This window comes from Solanum stenotomum, chromosome 1, assembly GCF_019186545.1.
Source record: "Solanum stenotomum isolate F172 chromosome 1, ASM1918654v1, whole genome shotgun sequence".
Classification (NCBI taxonomy): Eukaryota; Viridiplantae; Streptophyta; class Magnoliopsida; order Solanales; family Solanaceae; genus Solanum; species Solanum stenotomum.
The window spans coordinates 82,772,279-82,781,595 of NC_064282.1; the positions used below are offsets into that span (position 1 = coordinate 82,772,279).

Sequence of the window (9,317 nt, forward strand, 5' to 3'; positions counted from 1 at the left end):
AGTGAAAAAGTTGTTAAGTTGTATGAATAAGTTAAAATAAATGTTGTGGGTTAGTGGATGCTGAGTTAGAATTGAATTTGGAGCATCCTGATCACATTTTAGAAGAAGTTAATAGAGAAGAGTTAGATATGCCAACAAATATGGAGGAAGATGAGGAGGAAACTTTCGAAGAGGATGAATGGATAGATGAGGAGGAAACTTCCGAAGATGATGCATGTGAATGGATAGATGATGAAGAAACTTCCGAAGAGGATGAATAACAATTTGTATGTTTAGTTAGTGGATTTTTAGCTATTCATATTTGAATATAATTTATATTTTAGTAGTTTTAACTTTTGTTTGACATTGTGAAAGACTATTTGGATTAAGCCTTATGTTATGATAGCTTTGTTTGATATATTTGTTAGACATTGTGACATTATTTTGTACTACTTTGTTTTAATCTTTATATTTAATTGATATAGATGGTAGATAAAGACAAGGGTAAATAAAAAAAATCCGCTAATCCAAAAAAGAAATTTAAGGCCAATGCTATGAGAAGGCCCACTGGGGTCGTGATATCTGATGAGCCCTCTCGAGTTAATATTTCAAAACGAGCCTCAGTTTCAACTACTCACTCGGCACACCAGTCACATAATGCCTCTACTCATGTGGCTCTACAATCTGGTTATACTATATCTACACCCACTGTGGTACCTAGTTCGGGGTACCAAACTTTGCAGGCTATTCACATCTTGGTCGTGGGTCTACCATACCATCATCTAGTGCTAGTCAGTGCAATACTTTGAATACTAGTAGTGGATCAATTGAACTTTCCAATCTTCATCTTGAATCCAATGGCTCGGAGCCTAATACTCCCACCACCCAACACTCAAATGAACATGGTCCTCAGCTAGGCGATAGAGACAATTTTCGGAGACTCGTCATCGAGCCATTAGGATACAAGTATGATTTAATTATGTTTTATCTTTCATTTATCTATTTATGTTTTAATTGATTGATTATTTTTTGTTTACTCTACTTTGTCAATGAACTCGTAATTCAGCTTACGTCCGACAAGGAGAGTGAGAGTGATGAGAATGGTACGTCTGACAAGGAGAGTGAGAGTGATTAGGAGTAGTTGTATCTATTTGACATTTTAGACTTTTATATTTTTGGAATTGTTTAATTTGATCGTATTTTAGTTTATTTTGAAGTTGGATGAAGTTTATTTTGAAATACTTTAATGTATATGTTGAAAATATTGTGTTATTTTGGTTGGATGAAGTTTATTTGGCTTTGGGTTGTTTTGGTATAAATATGCAGGTGGGCAACTAAAAATTGCAACAATTTGCTGCCTGTTTTGTAGCAGAAAACCGACCTCCGGAGGTCGGAATTTCAACATTACAAAAATAAAAATACCGACCTCTGGAGATCGGAATTTCAACATTACAAAAATAAAAATACCGACCTCCGGAGGTCAGAATTTTACAAATACAGAAATAAAAATACCGACCTCTGGAGGTCGGAATTTTACAAATACAGAAATAAAAATACCGACCTCCAGAGGTCAGAATATCAACATTACAAAAAATAAAAATACCGACCTCCGAAGGTCGGAATTTCAACATTACAAAAATAAAATTACCGACCTCTGGAGGTCGAAATTTTAAAAATACAGAAATAAAAATACCGACCTCCGGAGGTCAGAATTTCAACATTACAAAAATAAAAAGACCGACCTCCGGATGTCGGTATTCCAATTCTGACCTCAGGAAGTCGGAAATAATAATATATGAATTTTCCGACATAAAATAAAAACCGACCTCTAGAGGTCGGTATCTTTTTCCGACCTAAGTTGGGATGTCGGTTTTAGGTCGGTATTTCAAGGAATATCGACCTCCGGTAGGTCAGTATTCACTGTTTTTTTAGTAGTGATATCTTTGCCTTGAGATTATTAATTTGAGGCTTTATGAGATCCTAAATACTTAAGCAAAGGGTGTGAAATGATGTTTATAACGTTCCCGCCTTAGGACATGAAAATCTAAAGATTCTTGTAAGGATAAATTCATGAAAAGACTGAGTTAAGGTGCAAAGGGACAAATATTGTCCATCTTAAGGCATGAAAATTTAGAGAACATTTTAAAGATAAATCCATAAAAAGGTTAGCTTAAGGTGCGAAGGGACAATTTTGTCCACCTTAAGAAATGAAAATTTAATAACTTGCATATATACTTGGAGGATTTGAAGACTTCAACTTGCATTGACCGAAGAATTTTGAAGACTTCAACTTTCATTTGGAGGATTTAAAGACTTCATCTTGCCAACTTAGAGGATTTTAAGACTTCAACTCGCATACTTCAAGCATTTGAAGAGTTCAACTTTCATATTTGGAGGATTTAAAGACTTTAAGTTGCAGACTTGGAGGTTTTGAAGACTTCAACTTGCAGACTTGGAGTATTTGAAGACTTCAACTTGTCGACTTGAAGGATTTGAAAACTTCAACTTGTAGACTTGATGAATTTGAAGACTTTAACTTACAGACTAGAAGTATTTAAAGACTTCATCTTGCATACTTGAAGAATTTAAATACTTCTACTTGCATATTTTGGAGGATTTATTGACTTGAACTTGAAGGCTTGGGAGTTTTGATGACTTCAACTTATAGACTTGGAGGATTTGAAGACTTCAACTTGCAGACTTGAAGGATTTAGAGACTTCAACTTGCAGACTTGAAGGATTTAGAGACTTCAACTTGCATAATTGGAGGATTTGAAGACTTTAACTTGCATACTTAAAGGATTAGAAGACTCAACTTTCATACTTGGTTGAATTTGGAAACATCAATTGTTATTGAAAAAGTTCATATTTTTTGGGGTCTGTGTCACGACCCAAGCCTAGGGCCTAGACGTGACCGGCGAATGGGGAACCCGAAGGAACCCCAAACAAGCCTCATAGCGTATCATTACACATCCTTGGTCGCGGAAGCAATTAAAATGACCATAAGCAATAAGCATAATCAAAGGGGGAAATCGGGACTAAGGGAGCAAGAGAAAAAAAGAAGAAATGGTACATAAATACCATAGATGAGTCAAGCTCAAGCATAATACACAACTTGTCCAACACCACCTCTAAACATGAGTACTTAGCGGGGGCCAAGACAAACTACCGGGCTCACCCTCATAGTCAAAACATAACTAAAAAGAAAAGTCTTATACATAGCAAAAGATCATGAGCAACGTCCCCGGAATGGAGGACTCACCAATAACCTTGATAGGAAATCGTATTAGCCACGCGGAGGAGGATGGTCAAGCGGTGCTCCGGTCCCTACATGGTGACATCATGTAGGCATAGAGTATGCGTTAGTACGTTTGAATGTACTAAGTATGTGGGATGCAATGCAATGCTACAATAGATGGACATCATAGGAAAAATGCATAATCATACCCGATAGATAGCACATTAGAGAAATGATATGTATAATGATGCTTACATAAAAATCATATTTAGTGGGACGTAGTACATGTGTGGTGAGTGACCATCAATATAGTATTTCCAAGGCCTACCACCCCCTTGGAGAGGCGAAAGAGGTACAAACCCCTCAATGTGGTTACCCGGGCCTACCCCCCCCCGAGCTAGGGACCAAGGTACAAACCCCTCGATGTGGTTATACGGGCCTACTACCCCCCGTACTAGGCAACCAAGGTACCAACCCCTCGATACGGTTACCCGGGCCTACAACCCCCCGAGCTAGGCTTGGTCGACTCACAACACTTATATAGAGAAAATCATATACATGTATCCATTTCATCATCATTTCAATGATTATATGACCATCCGACTCATAGGACGTACATTGGACCTTCCATTTCCTAAGAATTCTATAAGTGGGCATTTTATCAAACACATGGTGGGCTATTGTTCATGTAAAGAAAATCATGTATTTCAAGAGTACTAAGTCCAACCAATTCCAAAATCCATATAAATTAGCCCACCAACAACATACATATATATAAATCAACCTTCATTATTTGATCATGGAAGCATGAAAACCATAAACATCACATAAAAATTCCATTTCATGATAATATGCAAAATATACCATAATAGGGTGTGTAGTAGTAATTCCATACTTCAAGAGTTCATAATAACCATAAGGACCCATAAACTTGAAGTAAAAATAGAGAATAAATTGTTGGACTTGTGGAAAGGAAGGTTTCCACAATCAAACCCACATACCTCAACTTTGGAGAATCCTTGATGAAGATTGGGATGGAGAATTGAAGCTTGAGATTGAGTCTTGAATCCGGAATTAGAACTTGAGATGTTTGAATTTGGTTGAAGATCTTGGTGGAATTTTGGAGAGGGCTTAGAGAGTGTTTTGAAGTTTAAAAAAATGACTAAGTATGGGACATTTATAAAAAAACGTCCCCAACCTGCTAAAAAAAAAAAGCTCACTGGAATTTGCAAATCTGCTTCGACAGGTTTTATGAAAATGGTCATAACTCCCTCATCCTAACTCGGAATGAGGTGAAACCAAGTGCATTGGAAAGCTAACTCAAAGAGCTTTAATTTAATAGGTGGCGGCCCTTCCAGTTCCTTGTGTGCTAAGAGATATGCCCCTTTAAAGTTGACCCTGAAAATCGCATTTTTTGCGATTTTCGAATTTTGATACGGTTGCTCTAAAATTCGGGTTAGACCCATTTCCCACTCAATTTGACCCCCTGAATAAGAATATGAAGTCGAATTTCCGAAATCATGCACGGATTTTGAGATATATGGAAATTACAATTATAGGTGTTTCCGAAGCACATTTTCGGGCATTTTTGGGGTCGTTTCAGTCTGCCCCCATCGAGTCATCATCATTTTGTGCAAGTCTGAAGTTTGATGTGATATTACTTATAGCTTTAACTTTCATGTGGCAGATCAAGTGGAAACATGCAATTTTTTTGTACTCATGCAACTGAGCCTAGAAGATGGTTCCAAGCATCTACGTACCTCAATAAAGATGATCAAGTCACAATGTAGTTTTGCGGATTTGACTCAAATTTAAGAACTTTGTAATTTGAAGATTAAGTTGATTTTGACAAGTTTAACGACTTGAAGGTTTAGCTTGAATTTGATGAGCATTGTGAAATATAGTTTAGTCTTGTGCATCTGGGAGCATTTCAACTTGAAAATTTAACTCAAATTTAAATATCTTTATGACATACAATTTAAGCTTATATTGCGAGGAGCATTTCAGCTTGAAGATTTAACTCAGATTTGAAGAGCTTTGTGATAAATAGTTTAAGCCCATGTCGCAATGAGCATTTCTACTTGAACATATAACTCAAATTTGAAGAGATTTGAGACATACAGTTTAAGCCTGTGTTTCAAGAGGCATTTCAACTTGCTTATGTTCCAAGGAGAATTTCAACATGAAGATATTCAAATGATATGAATGTTTAGCTCAAATTTGAAGAGATTTCTAACTTAGAGATTTAGCTCTAAGGAAGACCTTTTGAACTTAGAGGTTTAGCTTAAATTTGAAGAGCTTTGTGGCATACATTTTAGGCTCATGCAACTAGAAGCATTATAACTTGCAGTTTAGACTCATGCGATGATGAGCATTGGAATTTGCAGTTTATGCTCATGCGTTCAGGAGCGCCGAGATGTTTAAGATTCTTCAAAGTCATCTTCAGATGTAGACTTGCCTCCACTTTGGATTCCTCTAGATCTTCATCTTCGTAAGGTCCATAGATACGAGATCGTTGATATCCTCTTATAGTCATGCTTAATTCCATTTCATGTGCATGAGTTGCTAACTTTGAATGTATTGGGTTTTAATCCTTGCAATATATAGTAAACACTCCAATGCATGCCTTGTATGCACATTTAAATGCTAGAAATTTCACTGAGGTGATCTTTGTAGTTGAGGCTCTAGCTTCTCCAACAATTGATAAAGTCAACAACTAGCTCGTCTTCACATTGGTGATCTTTGTTAGTTCAATCATACTAACGACACGTCTTGTGCTATAGAAACGATTGAGAAGTTCTTGCTCTAAGTGCTTCCAACAATCTATTGAACCAGGTTCGAGATTATTCGACACATGGCACTAAACTGCGCCTCTAGGATGAAATGACACTGAGCTTAACAAACTGAGATCATCTATTGTAGCCCAAATCAATTACTTTGGACTTCAATTAAATCCATATTTATTGGATTTTAATAATTGACCTAATTATATTAATCTCATAATATTTATATGGACTAATATATTCATAAGTTTAATATAATCCAAATCATTTTATATTATATTTAATGAATTTTAAATTATTACACATTCATCACAAATTTAAATTGTTTCCAAGTCACAAATGTTATATTTACTTCTTGTATTTCATTTTCTCTTCGTAATCATCAAAATTCCTAATTTTATATCCATTCATTTTATACACAGGTGACCCGTATTTGATGTGGTGGATTTGTTGTTGGATTCAGATTTAATCACACTATAATGGATGCTTATAGCTTCAAAATGTTTCTAAATGCATTACGTGAATTAATTCAAGGAGCTTCTACACCTTCTATTTTGCCAGTATGGCAGAGGGACCTTCTAAGTGCTAGGTCATTGCCATGCATTATATGCACACATAATGAGTTTGATGAGAATGTTGAGTCCAAAAATGCATGGATAGCTATGGAAGACAAATTAATCCAACACTCGTTTTTCTTTGGAAATAAGGAGATTGAAGCCATTCAAGATCAATTAGAATCTGGCTATGGTTAAATTGGAAAATTTGAGTTACTAGTTGTGCTTCTATGGAAATATCGTACGATTGCACTTGATATAAATCCTGAAGAGGATGTTCGTTTGTCATACGCAGTTAGTGTACGCAAAGGACTGAGAAAAATGGAACTACCACTTTGATATTATGGCAATGCATTTGCAACTCCAGCAGCCATATCAAAAGCTGGATTGTTATGCTCAAATTCATTAACATATGCAGTTGAGTTGATTAAACAAGCTAAGAAACAGGTCAATGAAGAGTACATCAAATCCTTGGCAGATTACATGGTGATTAACGGGCGACGACCGTGGACCAAATCTTGGAATTTTCTTATATCAAATACTGCAATAATTGGTTTTGATGAAGTTGATTTTGGATGGGGAAAACCTATTTTGGGTGGTTTTGATAGAAGTCCTCTCTCTTTTGGCAGCTTTTTTGGTCATTTAACAAGAACACAGGAGAGAAGAGTATTGTGATACCTATGAAATTGCCTCAACAAGCCATGGAAAACTTTCAAGGTGTTATCAATAATTTGACTAGTAAAAATGGAGAAAAGATCCAACTAAAATCAAACATTTAGGCTCTGAATTTGTATATGCCACAACCACACAAATATCTCAGGATTGATTTAGACCAGAATTTTCAAAAGTCTTCCATTTTTTCTTAAATATTATGCCAAATCAAACCGTGTCCCATAAAATGGGACGAAGAGAGTATGTTACAAAAGAGATGAGAGTATCTGTTCCAAATAAGGTTTCTGTAAAATGTTATGATCAAGTGAATGTGGTATGTAGCTTGATGCATAATGTTGCCAGAAAAAGTTGTGGTGCCTTCATATTTATAAGTGCATCTATGTTTCCATAATTCCCAGCAAATCACAAAAGGAAGGCAATGAGAGTGGTCAATTCAGGCACTTTGTTGGTGGATTTAATACGCCACCATCTCATAAGTTTAGTACGAATGCTATCAGAATTAGGCCAGAGCAGTCCCAAAGTTTATTGAAAAAAATTCAAACTTTCTCCGCTATTTGACCATAGCTAAACAGGTGGTTGATGTCCTCATTCATTCCATTGTGACAACAAATACATTTGGAAGGTCCTTGCACACCAAACCGAGATAATGAATCATCCGTAGCGAACTTATTGTTAAGGAGTCTCTAAGCATACGAAAGGAAATTTTCTATGCCAAATATTTTTAGAAGTCGGGGAGGAGCCATTAGATTGTGTAAGAGGATTCCAGGCAGATTTTGAGGAGAAAGAACATGTGTGTTCAGGTGTCCAGACAGCATGGTCTTGATTACCTGCAAAAATCTTGATAGTTAAAATGGGAGCAACTAAATCAGAAGATAAAATTTCATGAAGCTTACTAGTGTTCCAGTGATTAGAATTGATAAAGTCAGAGACTTAAGTATTCTTTGGATGAGTACTTTGGTCCACCAACATAAGTTGATTTTTTAAGGACTTAAATTTTGAATTTCCAGAAGAGCATGGCTTTATTCAAGAATCATTTTTTCATTAGCTAATAATAAATCTTTTAAAAGGCAAGTGCCTTAGTTGTTATGCATTTAGTCATATAATTATCTTAAAGCAAGAGAGGTAGTGGACTAGTAGTTGAGAATTTAAAATTTAGGAGTTTGGTAACCAACAAACTAGTTCTTAAATTGTCTGAAAGTTTTCTCATTGGAAATGGAAAATTCCAAAAAGCAACAATTACTTTTCCCTTTTTACACTTTCAAAGAAGAATAGTTTATGGAATTATCAGAGCTTCACTACTTTTAAGTCTTTAAAATAAAATGCTATCATTTTGACCCCACTCTTCTTATTCTTAAGCCAAAATGCAGGGCTTATAAATCTCAGTGAATATACTACTTGGAACAAAACAACCAAATTCTCCATTGCATCTTTCATTTACATATCAAAACCTACATTATATTGCCGCTCTTTCAGCTTTCATTTTCACACCAAATTCACCAACGCATATCCTTTTTAAAATTTCACTTCATACTAATAAAACAAATAGCAGAGTTTAGACTTGAGAGATCATAGCTATGGATTTCCAATCTAAAGTTGGGTATCTCATTTACTACAAGAGAAACATCAAATCTCTGGATAAAGAATCTGATAAGCTGGAGAATATCAAAAGTTGGGTGCAGCAAAGAGTGGAGGCTGCCCAGAGAAACTTACAAGTCATTGCTCCCAGTGTTGAGGCTTGGTTAACTAGTGTTGATACCACTATTGCAGATGTGGCTACTACATTGCGACGTAGAGCTGAGGTTGAAAGAGGTTGGTGTCCAAACTTGATGTCTTGTTACTTGCTGAGCAAGAGATCTAAGGAAATTGAACTGGATGTGATTGGTCTTCAAACTGAAGGCAACAATTATGTGGGTTTTTCCTATCCTGCACCACCGCCTGCTGTTGAAAATGAAATTGTACACGGTGAGGAGTTTGACTCCAGAAAACAGAAGGAGGAAGAGGTCATGGAAGCTTTGAGAGATGAGGGGGTCACTATTATTGGGATATGTGGTATGCCTGGTGGTGGTAAGACAACACTGGCTACTGATCTAA

General features: G+C 36.1%; 1 pseudogene; it reads left to right on the forward strand.

The window, feature by feature from the left end:
* Positions 1–7,333, forward strand: part of LOC125874200 (methanol O-anthraniloyltransferase-like) — a 20,820-nt pseudogene extending 13,487 nt beyond the window's left edge.
* Positions 7,334–9,317: the final 1,984 nt, after the last annotated feature.